At 36.4% G+C, this 18,731-nt stretch overlaps 1 pseudogene; it reads left to right on the plus strand.

The window, feature by feature from the left end:
• Positions 1-10,172: 10,172 nt before the first annotated feature.
• Positions 10,173-11,728, plus strand: LOC108177957 (prefoldin subunit 3 pseudogene; annotated as a pseudogene).
• Positions 11,729-18,731: the final 7,003 nt, after the last annotated feature.

The raw sequence follows: 18,731 nt of genomic DNA on the forward strand, positions 1-18,731 counted from the left end.
GCCAATGTGCCTGGGAAAGCAGCGAAAGATGGCCCAACCCTGCATCCATGCAGGAGACCCGGCTTCAAACTGGCTCAGCTCCAGCCGTTGTGGCCATTTGGGGAGTGAACCAGATGACAGAAGATCTCTCTTTCTCTCTCTCTAACTCTTCCTTTCAAATAACTAAAACAAATCTTTAAAAAATTTTATTAAGATTGGCATGTCATAAATAAAGCCAGAATGTTCTTTAAGATAGTGATGTTTCCAGGTAAAGAAAAAAAAAGTGGTTATCAAGGGGATGATACAATCAATAATAAGATATTTTAGACATATGAAATACTTAACTCTTGGACACAGGATGGATTCTGAGCCATGGATTGACAGTTTCATTGACTGGGGCTGAACGTGACAGTGTTCTCTGTTTCCATACTTTTGAAGAAGTTGTGCCCCAATATTGAAGACAGTTGCACTTTAACCTTTATTTTCACACACAGAACTGTTCAAAAGAGGTATGAAACCAATAATGTAGAAATTATTATAATGTTATGGTCATAGTTCTCACCAAGTTCATCTTCCTACTGTGAACATTCTGAATCTATTCAATGAGTCAATAAATACTTTTTGAGGGGTGGGTATTTGGCCTTGCAGTTAATACAGCAATTAAGATGTGCACATCCCATATCAGAGTACCTGAGTTCAAGTCCCAGCTCCACTCATGATTCCAGCTTCCTGATAATGTGAATGTGGAAGGCAGCAGGCTCAAATGGCCAGGCCCCTGCCACCCACCTGGGAGACATGGGTTAGGCTCTTGGCTTCACCCCAAACCAGTCCCAACCGCTTTGGGCATTTATGTAGTGAACCAGAAGATGGGAGTTCTCTCTAACACATTCTCTCTCTCTCTCTCTCTCTCTCTCTCAAATAAATTAATTAATTTTGTGTAAAGAAATACCTATTGAGCATCCTCCAAGTATCAGAACCAAGTATGGTTATGATCATGCAATGGGGACCATTCCTCTGCACTGACAAAATCATATCCTGCAAAACTTCTGATCCATTTTTAAAGCAAATGAAGGGGCCAGCTCCGTGGCACACTAGGTTAATCCTCTGCCTGCAGCACCAGCATCCCATATGGGCGCCAGTTCTAGTCCCAGTTGCTCGTCTTCCAGTCCAGCTCTCTGCTGTGGCCTGGAATAGCAGTAGAGGATGGCCCAAGTGCTTGGGCCCCTGCACCCGCATGGGGAACCAGGAAGAAGCACCTGGCTCCTGGCTTCGAATCCGCATAGCTCCGGCCGTTGCTGCCATTTGGGGAGTGAACCCAAGGAAGGAAGACCTTTCTCTCTGTCTCTCTCTCTCACTGTCTGTAACTCTACCTGTCAAATAAATAAATAAAATCTTTTTAAAAAAAGAAAGCAAATGAATAAACTGATGGATTTCAATACCATTAATATCAATAGCCACCAAAGCAACACCATCAAGTTGCTTAGAGTGTAATAACAAAGTAACCCTTGGCCTGGTATCAACATTCAGTTACTCACTGGTAGACATATATTGAGCATATAATCTCAGGCATGCTGCTAGGCATTAATGATGCAAAAGAGATTATTCGGAAGATCATAATCGATATTTCTTTTAATAATTAACTAGAAAAGCTGTAAGGATATTGAATTAAATAAAATATAAAATCAACTAATAATAAATAGTAGTCAAAAATAACAACACATGTGATAAAATAGGAAGACAATGCTATTGTCAAGGTTAATATATTCTTAAACTCTTATTACCAGAAAAGGTGAGAGTAAGATTTAGTGTAAAACTTTACATCCAAGAAGAAACAGAGTTGAAAGGCAAGCAACTTCAATGTGCAGTATTTTCAAGTGACAAAATGCTAATCAGCAATTCCACAGACATTCATTTATCAAAAGAAAATTTAAAAGCAGCTTCAAATTAATTCATTTCTGGGCTAGGGTACATAGTCTAATCCAGGATGCAGAAACTTTACATATAATTAAAATAGCAATTAGATTACTATCTGAAAGAAAGCAGGTGAAAAGCTGTTTCTGGAGAATTAGAATGACTCACTGGACTGACTGATTATGCAATGTGCATGACTCACTTTTATTTCATGCTACTGAGAATGGAATAGGCAGGCATTCACAATGTCCCCACTAAATGAAACATTCTTTAACATTACAACATCTTTATGTCCGACTCACCCAAGATGTCCAGATTTAATTGTAAACGTTCTCTTTTAGTCTATTGAAAGGATGACAGCCAAAGCAAAACTCCAAGCTCCAAATTCCCATGTGGGGCAGAGCAGCTATCATGGACCCAACTGATTTACTATCATATGTAAACTATTTATCACTTACTTTATTTGCTGGGCATTTTAGTTTCACTAAGAAACCTGGATTCTCTCTACATTACTGTTACAGATGAGACATGGTCAGAACTGTTCTAGGCACAGAAGTGACAGGTGAGTGAGGAGAGAATCCAAAGAAACACTCTCCACCCTCCCCCAGCAACAACTCATGGTTGTGCAGGGCAAAGGAGTCCCTGTTTTTCAGAAATCTCCAGGAGGCAAAGCTGGATTAAAGCACTATACTCAAAGTTCACAAGAGGCAGCCTGAGTCATCAAGAAGATGTCAACCTATGCTCAAACAGTCCTTGTTGACTGAGATTTGGGACTGAGTAGGAAATTAATGTAAACTAGAAAACTTTGCCATTTAAAGGAAGAGCTTATTCACTCAAAATAGTTTGAAACCTTCATTTCCTTATAGAGTCCATGTTGAGCCATCATCAAATGTCACCAACTGCTCTGAGATAAAGTTTGCAGCTCTAAGAAGATGAAAACATGCTGGATGACATCTTTAATGTCCAAGACCCAAAATATATTTACTACATAATATGAAATTCATGGAAGAATTTTTATATGAATTTATTTTTCCAAAATACTTAATAGTAAAGACCTCATAGAAATAATTGCAGGTAACAGTATACATCTAGCACCATTGATTTCCTTGTAGAAAGTATCTGCTTTACTCTCTCAACAACCCGAAGTGTGCATTATTGGAATCCTCATAGTAGTCCAGAGGATATTGATGTGCTCTTTAACTGGCTATGCCAGGCCCCACTGAAGATAAGGGGAATAACTGAATTTGAATCCAGCTATTCTACTCCAGAGGCAGCACAGACCTTGGTTCAGGTAGTACACCTTGTCACTGTAACAGCTGTGAGTGTATTTCTGAAAATAATATTTGTTTTTAAAAAATGTGGATTTGCTCCCTTAAAACTAAATCTACTCAGAAAATGTATTTCTGCGGTTTCAAAGTAAAGTTGACTTTCTTTGTAAAAATATGTAGGGAATTACAAAGCTACAAGAGAAAATTGATTTAGAATTTTAAGATATGATTTGGCCAAAAATATCAATCAACAATGTATGGCATCATCAGCTTTATGAACAGTGTTGCCAAACCTATAAAATATCATTCAGTTTATTAATAAAAATTATTGTGATAAAAATTATATCAAAGCAAAATTGCTAACTGATGGAATTAAGTGTAAATTAATTTGTTGTACTATCATTGGTTGAACTCTGTAAGTAACACACAATTATTCTTAGGTGTTTAAATTTTAACTGAAAAGTGATCCCTGTTAGGAATTTGGAAAACATTATGCTGAGTGAAATAAGCCAATCCCAAAGGGACAAATACCATTTGTTCTCCTTGATAGGTGACAACTAACTGAGCACCAAAAAGGAAACTTGTTAAAGTGAAATGAACACTATGAGAAACGGTGACTTGATCAGCCCTCACCCTGACTGTTGATGAGCAACTTAATATGTTATCCCTCTTAGTATTTTTTTTGTTTGTTCTACTTAATACTTTTGGTTGAATACTGTAATCAATACACAATTCTTCTTAAGTGCTGAAACTTAACTGAAAAGTGATCGCTGTTAAATATAAGAGTGGGAATAAGAGAAGGAAGAGATGTGCAATTCGGGACATGCTCAAGCTGACTTACCTCAAACGGTAGAGTTAGAAATATACCAGGGGATTCCAATTCAATCCCATCAAGGTGGCATGTACCAATGCCATCTCACTAGTCCCAGTGATCAATTTCTGTTCACAATTGATCATAATGATAGGAGTAAGAACCAAAGGGATCACATAAACAAGAATAGTGTCTGCAAATACTAGCTGATAGAATCAAAAAGGGAGAGAATGATCCAACATGGGAAGTGAGATACACAGCAGACCCATACATAGAATGGCAGATGTCCTAAACAGCACTCTGGCCTCAGAATCAGCCCTTAAGGCATGCAGATCCAGCTGAAATGCCCATGAGAGTATTTCAGGCATGGAAAGCCAACACACTCTGGGGGAAAAAAAAAAAAAAAAAACCTAAATGAAAGATCTCTGCGAGTGAGATCCCAGTGGAAAGAACGGGTCATCAAAGAAGGAGGTACCTTTCTCTGAAGGGAGGAGAGAACTTCCACTTTGACCATGGCCTTGTCTAAATATGATCAGAGTCAGTGAACTCAGGGGGCTTCCATAGCCTTGGCAGCTCATGACAAGAGCCTAGGGTGATTACTGAGGCCATAAACAAGAGTGTCAATTTGTTAAGTCAACAACAGGAGTCACTGTGCACTTACTCCTCATGTAGGGTCTTTGTCCTTAGTGTGCTGTATGTACATTGAGATTTAATGCTATAACTAGTACTCAAACAGTATTTTTCACTTAATGTTTCTGTGTGGGAGCAAACTGTTGAAATCCTTACTTAATGTATGCTAAACTGATCTTCTGTATATAAAGAGAATCGAAAATGAATCTTGATGTGAATGGAAGGGGAGAGGGAGTGGGAAAGGGGAGGGTTGCAGGCGGGAGGGACGTTATGGGGGGGAAGCCATTGTAATCCATAAGCTGTACTTTGGAAATTTATATTCATTAAATAAAAGTTAAAAAAAAGTCACCCCATAAAAAAATTTGTTGTACTATGTGAATTAACGGTATAACTAGTACTCAAACAGTATCTATACTTTGTGTTTCTGTGTGGGTGCAAACTGTTGAAATCCTGACTTAATATATACCAAATTGATCTTCTGTATATAAAGATAATTGAAAATGAATCTTGATGTGAATGGGATGGGAGACGGAGTGGGAGATGGGATGGTTGCGGGTGGGAGGGAGGTTATGGTGGGGAAAAGCCGCTATAATCTTAAAGTTGTACTTTGGAAGTTTATATTTATTAAATAAAAGTTAAAAATGAAATATATGAATGACAGGAAAAATACTTACAGATTCATTACTTTCAGATGAAAATCCTGCATATGCATAGCTAACAATACACAGTAACTACATTGACTAAGGTGTTTTGAAGGAAAGATACTGTTTTGAAATTTTGCTTAAAAAATTCAGTTGCTTTAGAATCATCAATTTCTTTGACATAATAGATTAAAACTATGAATAAAGTTTAATTTCTCAGTTTCCCCACAAATTAACTTTTCTGCTTCTTTGCTTGGCAAATTCTGGTGTAAAGAGATTGCAAACATATGTCCAACCCAGTTTAAATTATCACGTTCTTCTGATTAGTGGGACTGAAGATTGTATGTGATTTCCCAGCCATAAAACATGTTGACATCTTTGTGTAGTTAACTGCAGTGTTACTGTGCTTTTGAATGTCAAAGACAAAGTATAGGGGTCACAAAAATGACCCAGAACTATCTTTGAAATCTTCACATAGTATATGTATATGTGTTTGTTTGTATATGTTATATGTTTATTTGAATGATGAGGAAAATTTGCACAAACGTAATAACAAATTACACACTGATGATTCAGGCTCCTGTTTAGTTTGATATTTTCAGGAAAATATAGTTACCTTAGCAACTAGCATATCACATGGGATATGCTGTAGCGTGCAGAATGTCTCAAAGTCAAAGCTTTTCCCTCAGGAAGAGATCATATCAAGAAACAAGAAAACAAGTAAACCAACATCTTCTACAAAATGATTTACGTTACTTAACACACTGGCATCTAGAAAACAATTTATATTTAAATGCAGTTTTCCTCCTATAACTCTATCAAAAATATGTCTGTTATATGTATTGTATATATGCTACACATTTATTCCTACAATCCTATAAAATATGTATATTAAATTGATGAAGGGAAAAATACATACTTTGAATGTACAAAAGAAATCTTCAACTGAATCAGTGTCTTAATATGATATTGAATGACTCGTAAACCTAGACAACTGAATAATCTTTTGGGAGGGAAGGTGTTAGAGCTAAGCTATTCTTAAAATTTTAAAGAGTACATTATCACTAAAGCCAAAAGTAGAAGCATTTTCATCCTGCTGGTGGTAATTCCAAACCTGCAAAATAATAGGATGAGAATGTAAAGCCATACCTTTGCACATTTAAAACAGGCAGTTTGAGTAAAATATGAAATGAAACGGATTGCAACCTGAAAAGTTATAGGGAATTTCAAATCTTTTTAATTCAAAGGATAATAAGTCCAGGGTTTTTGTTTTAAAAATGTCTCTATAGCTGCATCATAGGATAGACAAATACCCAGTTCTTGCCTCCCAAGTGCAAGAATGTTTTGCTAAGAAAACAGAAAAAAATGACTGCTTTGGCCGAGTTTACATTCTAGTTGGGAGAGACTTAAAACATGAAATAAACAAGATAAATCACATTGCAGTAAATGCCATGAAGAATATGTAACAGGACCCCTCTTCCTCTGTTTTTTTCTCTTCCCTTTCTTTCTGGACTATTTTAGTCCTGAAACTATTAACTGGGCACAGCATGGAGGCATGGGGAGAGGAGTACAGTTACCTGGTGTCAGAGCCCCTGTGGGCTGAGAACACCCGTAGCAGGAACAGGTGGCAGAAATTGGAGATTGGTTACACATATAGGATTTCATCGCGAAGACAATAAACTGAGAACAATGGAAGACAGGTTTCTCAGCTTTGGAAAAGGGAAGCACAAATTCAAAGGAGGAGAAAACTAAAGTAAATTCTGTATGGTTGGGTTGAAATGCAAAACTTACAGCTTTCAACGTATTTGAAGGTAAATATAGAAAAAAGTATGATATAGTAGTGTATAGCACACATATTTGGTTCATTTCACAGGAAGGACTCAACTCCATTACTCCAATAGCAATGAACACACCTAGAGCCCAGATCTGGGATTCTAGCTTGTATTTTGTATTTTCCACTAAAAGGAAATATACTCCAAAAACAAAAACAAACAAACAAACAAAAAAAACCAGCTGATTCCAGGGCTGGGCCAAGGAAAGAACAAAATGAGCTCAGAGCATCTTATTGTGTCAGAAATCAAGGACAGTACAGTTATAATGGGAATACGCCACAAAAGGAAAGTCACCAACTTTGAAAAGGGATTCCTGCTGGCCAAGCCTGGGACAACTGACACTTCAAAATCAACAAGGACAGCAGCAGGTTACAACATACGGATATCTTAACAAACCATTAATTCCTATAGACATAAATGAACAAATAAAACTGGAAATCTGACAATAAAAATCATTTTTATAAAGTAATTCTTCACAAACACACACAAATGAGTGTCTATAATGGAGAATACTGGCAGACACCACTTTTAATTAAGCAATCAAATAAGTATCCCTTATGAAGGGCAGAATTAAACCCATCTGCTTCCTGGGAGGGTGTAATAAGAGGAATATAGTATTATTCCTGAGATATTTTTGCTGGTGATAAGTAATTGAACCTAATCATAAGGAAATATTAAGCAAATACAAGTGGAAGGACATTCTATGAAATAACTGACCTGTTAGCTTAAAGAATGTGATCATGAACTTTCCCAGTTAGCATACTAAGGACAGTTAAATACAAGGCATAATTTTGAATTGCATCTTTTTGTTATTACAGAAATTATTGGAAAATGTGAATAGAGCCGAAGAATTAGATGACAGTAATACATGATATTTATTTTCAAATTTTGTTTGTTGCATTGTGTTATTTAGGACAATGTCCATTTTGCAGGAAATATCCATTAAAATCACAGGGAACTGGACCCTCACATCAGTATCTTAGTCTCAAGTGGTTCAGGGAAATTTTCTTTGTACCTTGTACCTTGTTTGTAAGCTGTTTTTAGAGTACAGAATATGTAAGAATTGAATTGGTAGACAAAGGCTGCACATGAGGACTCCTTTATTTGCATTGTCAGGAAAACATTCTGTGATGAGGTGGTGTTTCAGGCCAAGAGCTGAACAGTAAGAGCCAATCATCAAAGTTCTGGCTGAAGAAGGTTCCCAAGGGGAAGAAACAGCTGGTGCAGAGATCCTAGACAAGGGATGTTTAGTGAGTTCCAAGAATGGAAGGAAGGTGTCCAGTGTAGCTGGAGGCTAGCGAACAGGGAGGAGGAAAAGGTGGAGAGTAATGTATATGTTTTAGAAGTGGGAGAAACAGGCCTTGTGGAAAAATTGAATGAGGATGTTGCAGAAAAGAAAAAGAATAAAAAGAGAAGCTCTTGGTGTATATGGAGGTGAGTTGTGCCAGGCAGCTTCTGTCACTTCACATTCATTTATTTACTCATTTAACCATCCTAACAATCCTATGAGACAGGTACTATTAATTGCCTCCATTAAGCACACTGAGGCATGAAAATATTAAGTGACAAGGCTACAGTCACCCAGACAGTAGGTGGCAGAGCTGTGATTTGGAACCATTTCCCTGCAAGATCAATGATACCGGTACATATATTTTGTCTTCCTAAACCAACTTTAGGAAGTATGATTTGCATGTGATATAATGTTTCATTCTAAGTGTGCAGTGAGTTCTGACAAATGTATACAACTGTGGAGTTATCATCACAACCAAGATATAGATTATTTCCACCTGAGATTTCTCCTGTGTCCCTTTAGGTTAATTTCCCCCTACCTCATCCTTGATCCATTCCACTCCCTGCAAACACTAATCCTCATCACTATAGTTAATTTTGTACAGTCTAGGGTCTCATTTAAAAGAAACTATACAAGTATGTACTCTTGTGTCTGGCTTCCTTCACTTAACATAAATGTTTTAAAAGCTCTATCACATTGTTACATGGATTTGGGAGCATGTTTATTTTATTGTAGAGTACTGGTCCATTGTATGACTATAACAAAATCTGCTACCCATTTTCTAGTTGATGGGCATTCTGACATTTTTCAGTGTTTTGCTATTTTGAATAAAGCTGTCAAGAACATTTATGTACAGTTATTTCTATAAAACATTTCTTCATTTCTGTTGAATAAGTGAAAGTCTGGGAATGGAATTGCTAGGTCATATTTTCCATTTTGTGAAAAACTGCTAGTTTTCCAAAGTGATTGCGTCATTTTGTATTCTCATCAATAATGCATAAAAATACTACTTGCTCTCCATTTTTGTCAACATTTGATATTGTCAGTCTTTTTTGATTTTAGCCATTCTAGTGTGCCTGCAATCTACATTTTTCTGATGAGAAATAATGTTGAACATTATATGTGTGTGTTTATATGGTCATGAATTATATCACCTTTTAAAAATGTCTGTTTACTTTTCTCTATCTGAAAATTTATTTTTTCTAAGTCCTTTGTCAGATAGTATATTGGGGACATTTCTCTCTCTCTCTCTTTCTCTCTCCCTCTGTCTCTTACCTTTTCATTTTCTCAATGGTGTCTTTTGAATATGAAAATGTTTTTAAATTTGGTGAAGCTCAACTAACAATCTTTTCTCTGATAGCTAGTAATTCTTTTTTATTAAAAAGATTAAAGGGGGTACAAAGATTTTCTCTCATGTTTTCTTTAAAAGACATTTTAGTTATTTTAGATCTGTGATCCATTTCTAGTTCATTTTAGTCTTTACTCGATGCTTCTCCTATTCCAGGATACTACAGGACATTTATTTCTTTAGATTCCTCTTGGTTGTGATAGTTTCCCAATCTTTTCTTTTTGGGTGATCTTAATAGTTCCATGGAATATTGGTTAAATATTCTATAGATGCTCTTGAATTCTAATTTTTCTGTATTTTTTTAACCCTGTGATTAGACTGTTGTTTACAGCTTTTGGAGGAAGACTAACAGAGTTAAACTGGCATTTTCATCACATCATACTAGTGGTACATAGTCCAACGTTATTTATCTTCATTGATATTGACCCTGATGGTGTTAGAAATAGTGTTTGTCGTTGCTTCCCCAACATGGCGGCCGCTAAGGACGGTTGTGGCATGGAAGTGACCGCGGGGAACGGGCGGCGGCTTCACCTGGGGATTCCTGAGGCAGTATTTATGGAAGATGTAGATTCCTTCATGAAACAGCCTGGGAATGAGACTGCAGATACAGTACTAAAGAAGCTGGATGAGCAGTACCAGAAGTATAAATTTATGGAACTCAATCTTGCTCAAAAGAAACGGAGGCTAAAGGGTCAGATTCCTGAAATTAAGCAGACTTTGGAAATTTTAAAATACATGCATGCAGAAGAAAAAAGAGTCCACCAGTTCACTGGAGACCAGGTTCTTATTGGCAGATAATCTGTACTGCAAAGCTTCAGTTCCTCCCACTGATAAAGTGTGTCTGTGGTTGGGGGCTAATGTTGTGCTTGAATATGACATTGATGAAGCTCAGGCTTTGTTGGAAAAGAATTTATTGACAGCCACAAAGAATCTTGATTCTCTTGAAGAAGACCTTGACTTTCTTCGAGATCAATTTACTACCACAGAAGTCAATATGGCCAGGGTTTATAATTGGGATGTAAAAAGAAGAAACAAAGATGATTCTGCCAAGAACAAAGTGTAATGCTGACAGTTAGAAATTTGGTTATTTTCCAAACACGCTATTTTAACTGCCTCGACGTTTACCCCTAAAGATTGACATAATTTTGAATGATTCTTAAAAAGATAAATACCATTTTATTTATAAAAACAAAATTGGTTTCAAATATTTTATGAAATTAGCATTTTCCCCCACATTTCCCAGCAAAGTTGTTGCTACTTTCATCCTTTTATTTTTTGGCTGTCACAAAGAACACTCTTAGCTGAAATGGCCGAAAACTGTGAGGCATGATGGAAGCTGAATGCTGGATACTAGCACAGTGAACTTTTTCTTTATTGGCTATTGTTACTCTCACTGTGGTTAAGCTATGTTACAGATAGGAAAGACAGACAGTTTGAGTATCTGTGAACTTGTTTTTGTTTAGTATATTGGGGATGTAAAGGTCTTCTGTTGCAATTGTCTTCTGTAAGTGGGGTTTTGGGAATTTTTGCTTAACTACTTACTATCATGACATTCTGAACTTTTCAAGAAATGGTAATTTCCCATTGAGAGTTACTGAGGGAACACTTTTTATAACCTCAGAAAAATTTACAGTGTCTTTGTAATGTCAACAGGAAGATCTTGCCAACATGAGATAATACTACCCATTCAAAATTCTTCGCTAAGGTGATTTTGTATTTAACAGTTCTCCAAAACATCTTGAACAGGAATAGTAAGATAAATGTAAATCTGTAATAGTTGAAGAATTCTGAGCTTTTTAAATTCATGATAAAAGAAAACCCTCATAGTAATATTTAAAAATCTCTGTGGAAAGACATAGGCACAGGAGCAAATACTGGATGTTACTGAAGATTCTGGTAAAAAGATAAATGTATTATTCCATCTCCATGTGGTAAAAGCTATACTTATACAATGTTTCACACTTGCATATCATTGTATTAAAACACTGATGTTAAAACTAAAAAAAAAAAAAAGAAATAGTGTTTGTCACATCTCTTCACCATGAAGTTAGATTTTGCCTCCTTCTCATACTGTATGCTTTGAAAGGAAGTCACTACTAAAGAGTAAGGAGTTCTGTCTCATCTCCCTAACTGTGGAGGATCTAACAGAAAATATTAAATTATTCTACAAGAAAGATTTCCCTTTCTCTCTCCCTTCCACTTATTTATTTAATTACATGTATTAATATGAACTTGATTATTTTATACCTGGATTACAATATAACATTACTGTATTTTGTTACTCAAGTTGTTCTATCTTTGTCTTTCTCTTGGCTCTAGTTTCTGTTCAACATCCCCACTGATACAAGGTTGTTCTTTATCATTTTAGTGTATCTTACTTTCTAGCACCTTAAGATACTCTTGACTCCTCTAGTATAAATCCCTTGCCTCTATCCAAAAATCAGCCATTTCTCCAAGGACCCTGGTTTCTTATATTTGAGAACGATATTATTAACCAAAGAGTAGGTGTTAGTTATACTCGCTTTTTTTTTTCAGAATTCTTTTGAATATTTTAGATTCCTTGCATTTCTATGGAAAATTTCATTCTATTTTAATTGGGATCATACTAAATTCCTTCTAGGTTTTAGTTTGACCACGGGAGAAATTTTTGAATATTTTATCAAAATTGGGAAATCTGTGAGACAATTCAATGGAGATGGGGAATCAAAACTTTTACTTTGGGCAGTAACCTAGCCCCTGTTCACCCTCTCATGTCTCAGGATTATTAATGATTGTTGTGAGATAAGAAGGATAACATGGGCATAAGTTAATTAATTAAGGACTGTTAATTAATTAAGAACTGTCCAAACCATTAGTTTATCCATTACTGATTTACATATGTCTTCACTTGATGATCATAAAATTATAACTATAGCTATTTCCATGTAGCTAAACAGAGACTCAGAAGAGGGAAAAATGTCTAACATTTCTTAGGCACCTGTCACATTTTAGATATCACTCAAGTTCTTTTGTGTTCAATATCTATTTCAAGACTTACAATAACCCAAAAAGTGGCTATTAGTTTCCTTGATTGGCAAATGAAGACTGGGAAAAGAGATAGCTTCTTAGAGCCATTCAGCAGGGAAAAATGGTGCTGGGATTCAAATCCAGCATAGGGTTACTTGATAAACTATTACATGGGACACACAGTGAAAATTATCCACTGGTTAAATGAAATTCTATTGTAACTGGGCATCCTGTGTTTTCATTTGCTAAACCTGCCAGCCCTGATCTAGGACCATCTGCTCTCAGAGGCTGTACTTTCATCCCACGGTGCTCAAAATCCATATTCTACCTTTTAATATACTTCAGTTGTTATAAAAGTGGCCCACAGTCCACAACTTTGAAAAAAAGCATAAAATACATCTGAAGGTAGGAAAACAGTTTTTTCATTGTTGTTTATTGGTTTTGGAGGGGGTAGACAGATCTATGAGTTCCTAACAAAATTAACCTTTTGCTTCAATCAACTGTTATCAAATTGGGACTTTTTCCAACCCAGTAACTCCATTACACATTTAAACTGTCCTGTAGCACTCAAAAATGCAGTCTAAAATATGTGGGAGAAAAAAAGAAATAAACACAATGTCTTTTCACGTTTAATACTTTCAATATCTAATTTAAAATGCCATACCAGTAGCACTACTGATAGTTTTATTTCCTTCCTGGAGACAGAGCATTCTCTCAGAAAACTATAAGAAATAATTGATATTCTTGTTTGAAAACAATTTTCAGTGTAAATGTAGAGTAAATTTAAATTTTTTATCATAATATTTAAGATTTTGTGATAACATTTATTCTCTTCCCTGCCTCATATTATTTAAAATTATTCTTTCCTACTTTAACATGTAACCTATTCTCTATTTCAATAGATAAGTATATTCCTATTTCCTACATTAGTAGATTCACTGTGTCTCTGAAGTTTTATAAATAGGAGAAGCAGAAGTGCTTAAAAATTTAGTTTTTAGAACCTTGTATTATGAGCAAAACTTTCCACCCAAGAATCAAAATTAACAAAATTATATAAATAATATATATGAAAATGTGGAACTTCAGTATAGCTAAAAACCCAGTAACAAAATCAAAACTCAAACATCAAATTGATCAAAGTATTTGCATATATATAGCCAGTTCCCCAAACAATTCATTGACTGATTTATTCTTTAGCATTATATTTTTCAAAACATACAACATTGCCGTAAGATTATTTTGCCACTGCATTAAAAAATGTCTGCTCTTTTCATTGCTTCTTCATTATGATTCACTTTTCTTCTTCTGAGACATATCCTTTATTAGCTATCACAGGAAAGGTTTTGAATGGTAAATTCTCTTGTTCTTTCTGTATCTGCATTTTACTCTAGCTCTAGAATGACAGATAGAATCTGTGTACATGTTCTAAGGTGCAAGTTAATTTTTGCTTCAAATAAATCTAATCTTTTTCCTCTCACCTTTTAATGATTTTCCTTTGGCTTTTATGTTCTGTTTTATTATTATTTATCTTTCTATATATAGATATATATTTATCAGTCCTTTCTTTTTGGATGATCTTCCCAGTTTCATGGAGTATGCCCTTTAAATCTTGTGATTAGACTGTTGTTTGCTGTTTTTGGAGGAAGACTAACAGAAATAAAGTGACATTTTCATCACATCATACTAGAGGTACATAGTCAACATAATTTATCCCTATTTATATTGACCCTGATATAGTGTTTGTCAAATCTCTTCACCATGAAGTTAGTTTTTGCCTCCTTCTCATATTGTATACTTTTGAAAGAAAGTCACTATAAAGGAGTGAGGAGTTCTGTCTCATCTCCCTAACAGTAGAGAATCTATAGCAATTATTTGCAATTATTCTGCAAAAGAGATTTTTCTCTCTCTCTCTTCCATTTCTTTATTTAATTACATGTATTAATATGAACCCAAGAGTATTTTATACCTGGATTACAATACAGCATTACTGTATTTTTGTTGCTCAGATTGTTCTATCTTTGGCCTGTAGGAGCTCTTTCTCTTGATTCCAGTTTTTCTTTTCTTTTCTTTTTTTGACATCCCCATTGATATAAGATTGTTCTTTGTTGTTGTCCTTTTAGTGTATCTTACTTTCTAGCACCATAGATACTCTAGACTCTTCTAGCATCCACTATTATATATTGCTATATTTACACATAGCTCAAATTTTGTGGCTTTTGAATTTGAAGAGTAGAAAATGACGAGATTATGCTTGAACATACGAGTTGTATTCTCTGCCCTGGTAAAACATTCTAGTACTTAATAATTTGTGAAACAAATGAATTCTATTTATTGGAATTTATTTAGAATTTATATGATCCAGTATTATGGCACAGCATGTTAAGCACCCACTTGCAATGCCATATCAGAGTGCCCATTTGAGTCCTGGCTGCTCTGCTTCCAATCCAGCTTCCTATTACTGTGCAAGGAAGGTGGAGGAAGATGGTCCAAGTACTTGGACCCCTGTCATCTGTGTGGGAGACCTGGATGGACTTTCTGGCTCCTGGCATCAGCCTAACCTACCCCTGGCTTTGCTGCCATCTGGGAAGTGAACCAGTGAATGGAATATAGATCTTTCTCTCTCTATCCTCTGTCTCTCTGTGTCTCTTCCTCTCTCTCTCTCTCTGTAACTCTGCCTTTCAAATAAGTGATTAAATAAATAATTTTAAAAAGAGAGACGGATAATGTGGCAGGGATCTTTCTTTTGCTCTGGACCATGTTGGGAATCCTTCCTGGGACCCTTCCCTCTCTCCTCCTCATAGGCAACTCTCTGGCCCACTCATGACAGGTGTCTTTCAGTGTAGGGTGGCCCACCTCATGCATAAAAATATGTTTACTCTCTCTTTTAAATGAATCCTGCTCTTACTTGTGCACTGTATATATGCCTCTTCTTTGTAGTCTTATCTCTGTGGGCAAGAACCTGGAAGAAAGATAAAAATACTTAGGCCCACAACATACTGATTTCAAAAGTTGCCTCTGTTATAAAATTATCTTTGTCATATGTATTGAAATTTGTTTTTCTCCTGGCCTGACAACATCTTCTAATCTTGTTCTTAGAAGATTTCTTTTCTTTTTTTATTTTTACTGACCAATATTGTGTGTGTGTGTGTATGTGTGTGTACTTAAAGAAGAAATACTGGGATGGGCTTACTCCCAGCAAGTTTTCCTTTTAATTTTCAATTATTCATAGAACATTGAGAACATATCCTCACTGGCAGGGAGTCACAATTGCAGTAAATTAAGGAAACAAGTTTAAACAAATGTGTGCTTACTCAAACTCTGTCTACCAGAAGCAGCCGTTGTGGCCACCCACACAGTCTTCACGTGAGCTTCAGGGAATCTCAATTCTCTTAAAAGCTCTTTTCTCTGGTTCTGGAGAGAACAGTAAACATAATAACTGCTGCCAAAGTTTGGAGCCTTACAGTTCTTTCACAGTCTTTCATGGGGACTATCTCATTGAATTCTAGAAGAATGTTGGTTTTGTCTCTTCTTACAAGCAGGGAAATTAGCTTAGTGGATTGCTGAGTGACATCCAGTGAGTGGGAAGGCATAACCTGTATACACATGTAGTTTTCTCCCCACCTGGAATTCCACACTTTTTTAAAAACAAAACGCTTTTTCCCCAAATATCAAATGAATTTAAAAAATGTTGTTTGGTTGATAAAAGTGATAAAAGGTAAAACCATTATCTCTAGGGCAATGTGTGAAAAAATTTGAACATGGTTTAAATTGACAATGTTAATGTGCTTGAAATTGACATTCCAGTCATCTCTCATATTTGTAGGGGATTTGTTCTAGAAACATTTGCAGATACCAAATCTGCAATTGCTCAAGGCTCTAGTGGGCTCTAGTGCCTACTCTAGCTTCCTGCTAACAAACACCCTAGGATGCAGAAAGTGGTAACTTGGTAACTTGAGTACTGGAGCTCCTACCAGACACCTGGATTGAACCCCCTCTTCAAGCCTTCCATCTGGGCCAACTCAGGCCTTGCAGATATTTGAGGAGTAAAACAATGAAAGGGAGCACTCTCTCTCTATCTCTCCTTACCTTCCTCTTAAATAAATAAGTAAATAAATGAATATTTAAAAATAGCACAATGTTGCACATGACATATAACCTATGTACATCTTCCTTTGTGCTGTAAATAGTCTGATTAATTACAATACATATACAGAATCCAGGGATATGGAGAGATAACTGTACCCTGAAACAGACCAAAAGTATTGGGTCTCCTCTTTCTCATCCTAGAATCCAAGATCTAAGGAGAATCCAAGTTGATGGTTCTTCAAAATGCTCTAAGGACAAGAGGGAGAAGATTGTTGGCATGTCAGTGTGTGCTCACCAGTGAGCAGGGGATCTGGGGATAGAGTTGTTGAGTATTTGCCCTATTCCAGATTAAGGGAAAACTTACCCCAACACATGCTCAGTACTCAAGCTTAATATTGCCTGTTTTCTGCACAACACTTACCACCTCTCCTTCCACATTTTATATATTTATTTGGTTGGTTGTTAGTCACCTACATTCACACACTAGAACAAAATTTCCATGAGAATGGGAACTCATCTGCTTTAATTTTCACAGTACAGTCATTCTCTAGACTGGTGTCTGTGGCACAGTGAGAATTCAATAAATATCTAGAGTGGAATTGATAGGTGAGAATGGAGCAATGCTAGATTCTCAGGTAGACCACAGGTCTCTTACCTTCTCCTAAACTGTACAGGACATTTCGACTGTGGCTTTTCTTCACCATAATCTCTGTGACCAACTTCAGAGTCTGTTATTTTCTGCATCAAGGGAAGTTTCTTGAAAATTTATATTTAAATGATAATACATTAATATGACTAGAATACATAACTGAGTTTTTCTGAAAATACGTACAACCTAAAAAATAAAGAGATTTTGAACATACACATTAGAATTTATCCACACATCCTATAGAATGAGGTTCCTTCTGAGTAATTAAGCTTCAAATTGTAGTGGCTTGCAGAAAAGCAAGGCTCATTGCTTTCTTACATAAAGCTCTGGATTCACACAGTCTGACTTCTGTAGGGCTTAGGTTCACGTGTTCTATCTTCTTCTCCACTATTTATGCAGCTTCCAATCCCAAGCCTACCTCACAGGCCAAAACACTTGCTTTAACTCCAGTTATTGTTTACATTCTGGCCTATAGAATGGAGAAGAACGAAGGGTGATGGATACAGAATGAATATATTTCATGCAGATTTCAGGTTGTCATATGTAACTTCTGCTTATATCCTTTTGGCCAAAACCAAGTGGCGCCACTCTTATCTTGCTTGAAGGAAAGCAAAAAAATCTAGCCTGTTCTCTATGTGTCATGAGTCCAGCTAGAAACCATGTAAGAAGAGAATATGGGTATAATGGAAAAGCAGAGGTTTTAATCAAAGCATCCAACTGAGTGTTTTCCTATATCAAATAATTATCCCAGGAGGCTATATGATTGCTCCAATAATTCTGTATTGCCACCATTCTATAAGACTTATTTGTTTGTTTGTTTATTTATTTGAAAGGCAGAGTAGCACAGTGACAGACGGAGAGACAGAAAGAGAAAGAAGAAAAAGAGCAATCTTTCAAGTGCTTTGTTCCCTCTCCAAGTATCCACAACAACCAGGGCTAGGTCAAGCTAAAATCAAGAGCAATGAACTGCATTCGGGTCTCTCAAGTTGGTGGAAGGGGCCCAGGTACTTGGGCCATAATCTATTGCCCTCTTAGTGGCATTAGCAGGAAGCTGGACTGGTAGCAGAACAGCCAAGACTTGATGGTCTGTCGCTCCCCCTCTTCGTGGAGTAGCAACACTGAACCCTGCCTAGGTTTCCTATCCGAGTCACGGCACCCTTATGTCGCTCCCCCTCTTCATGGAGGAACGACACTAAACCCTGCCTAGGCTTCCTATCCGAGTCACGGCACCATTATGTCGCTCCCCGTCTTCGTGGAGGAACGACACAGGACCCTGCGT

Source organism: Oryctolagus cuniculus, chromosome 4, assembly GCF_964237555.1.
Source record: "Oryctolagus cuniculus chromosome 4, mOryCun1.1, whole genome shotgun sequence".
Taxonomy (NCBI): domain Eukaryota; kingdom Metazoa; phylum Chordata; class Mammalia; order Lagomorpha; family Leporidae; genus Oryctolagus; species Oryctolagus cuniculus.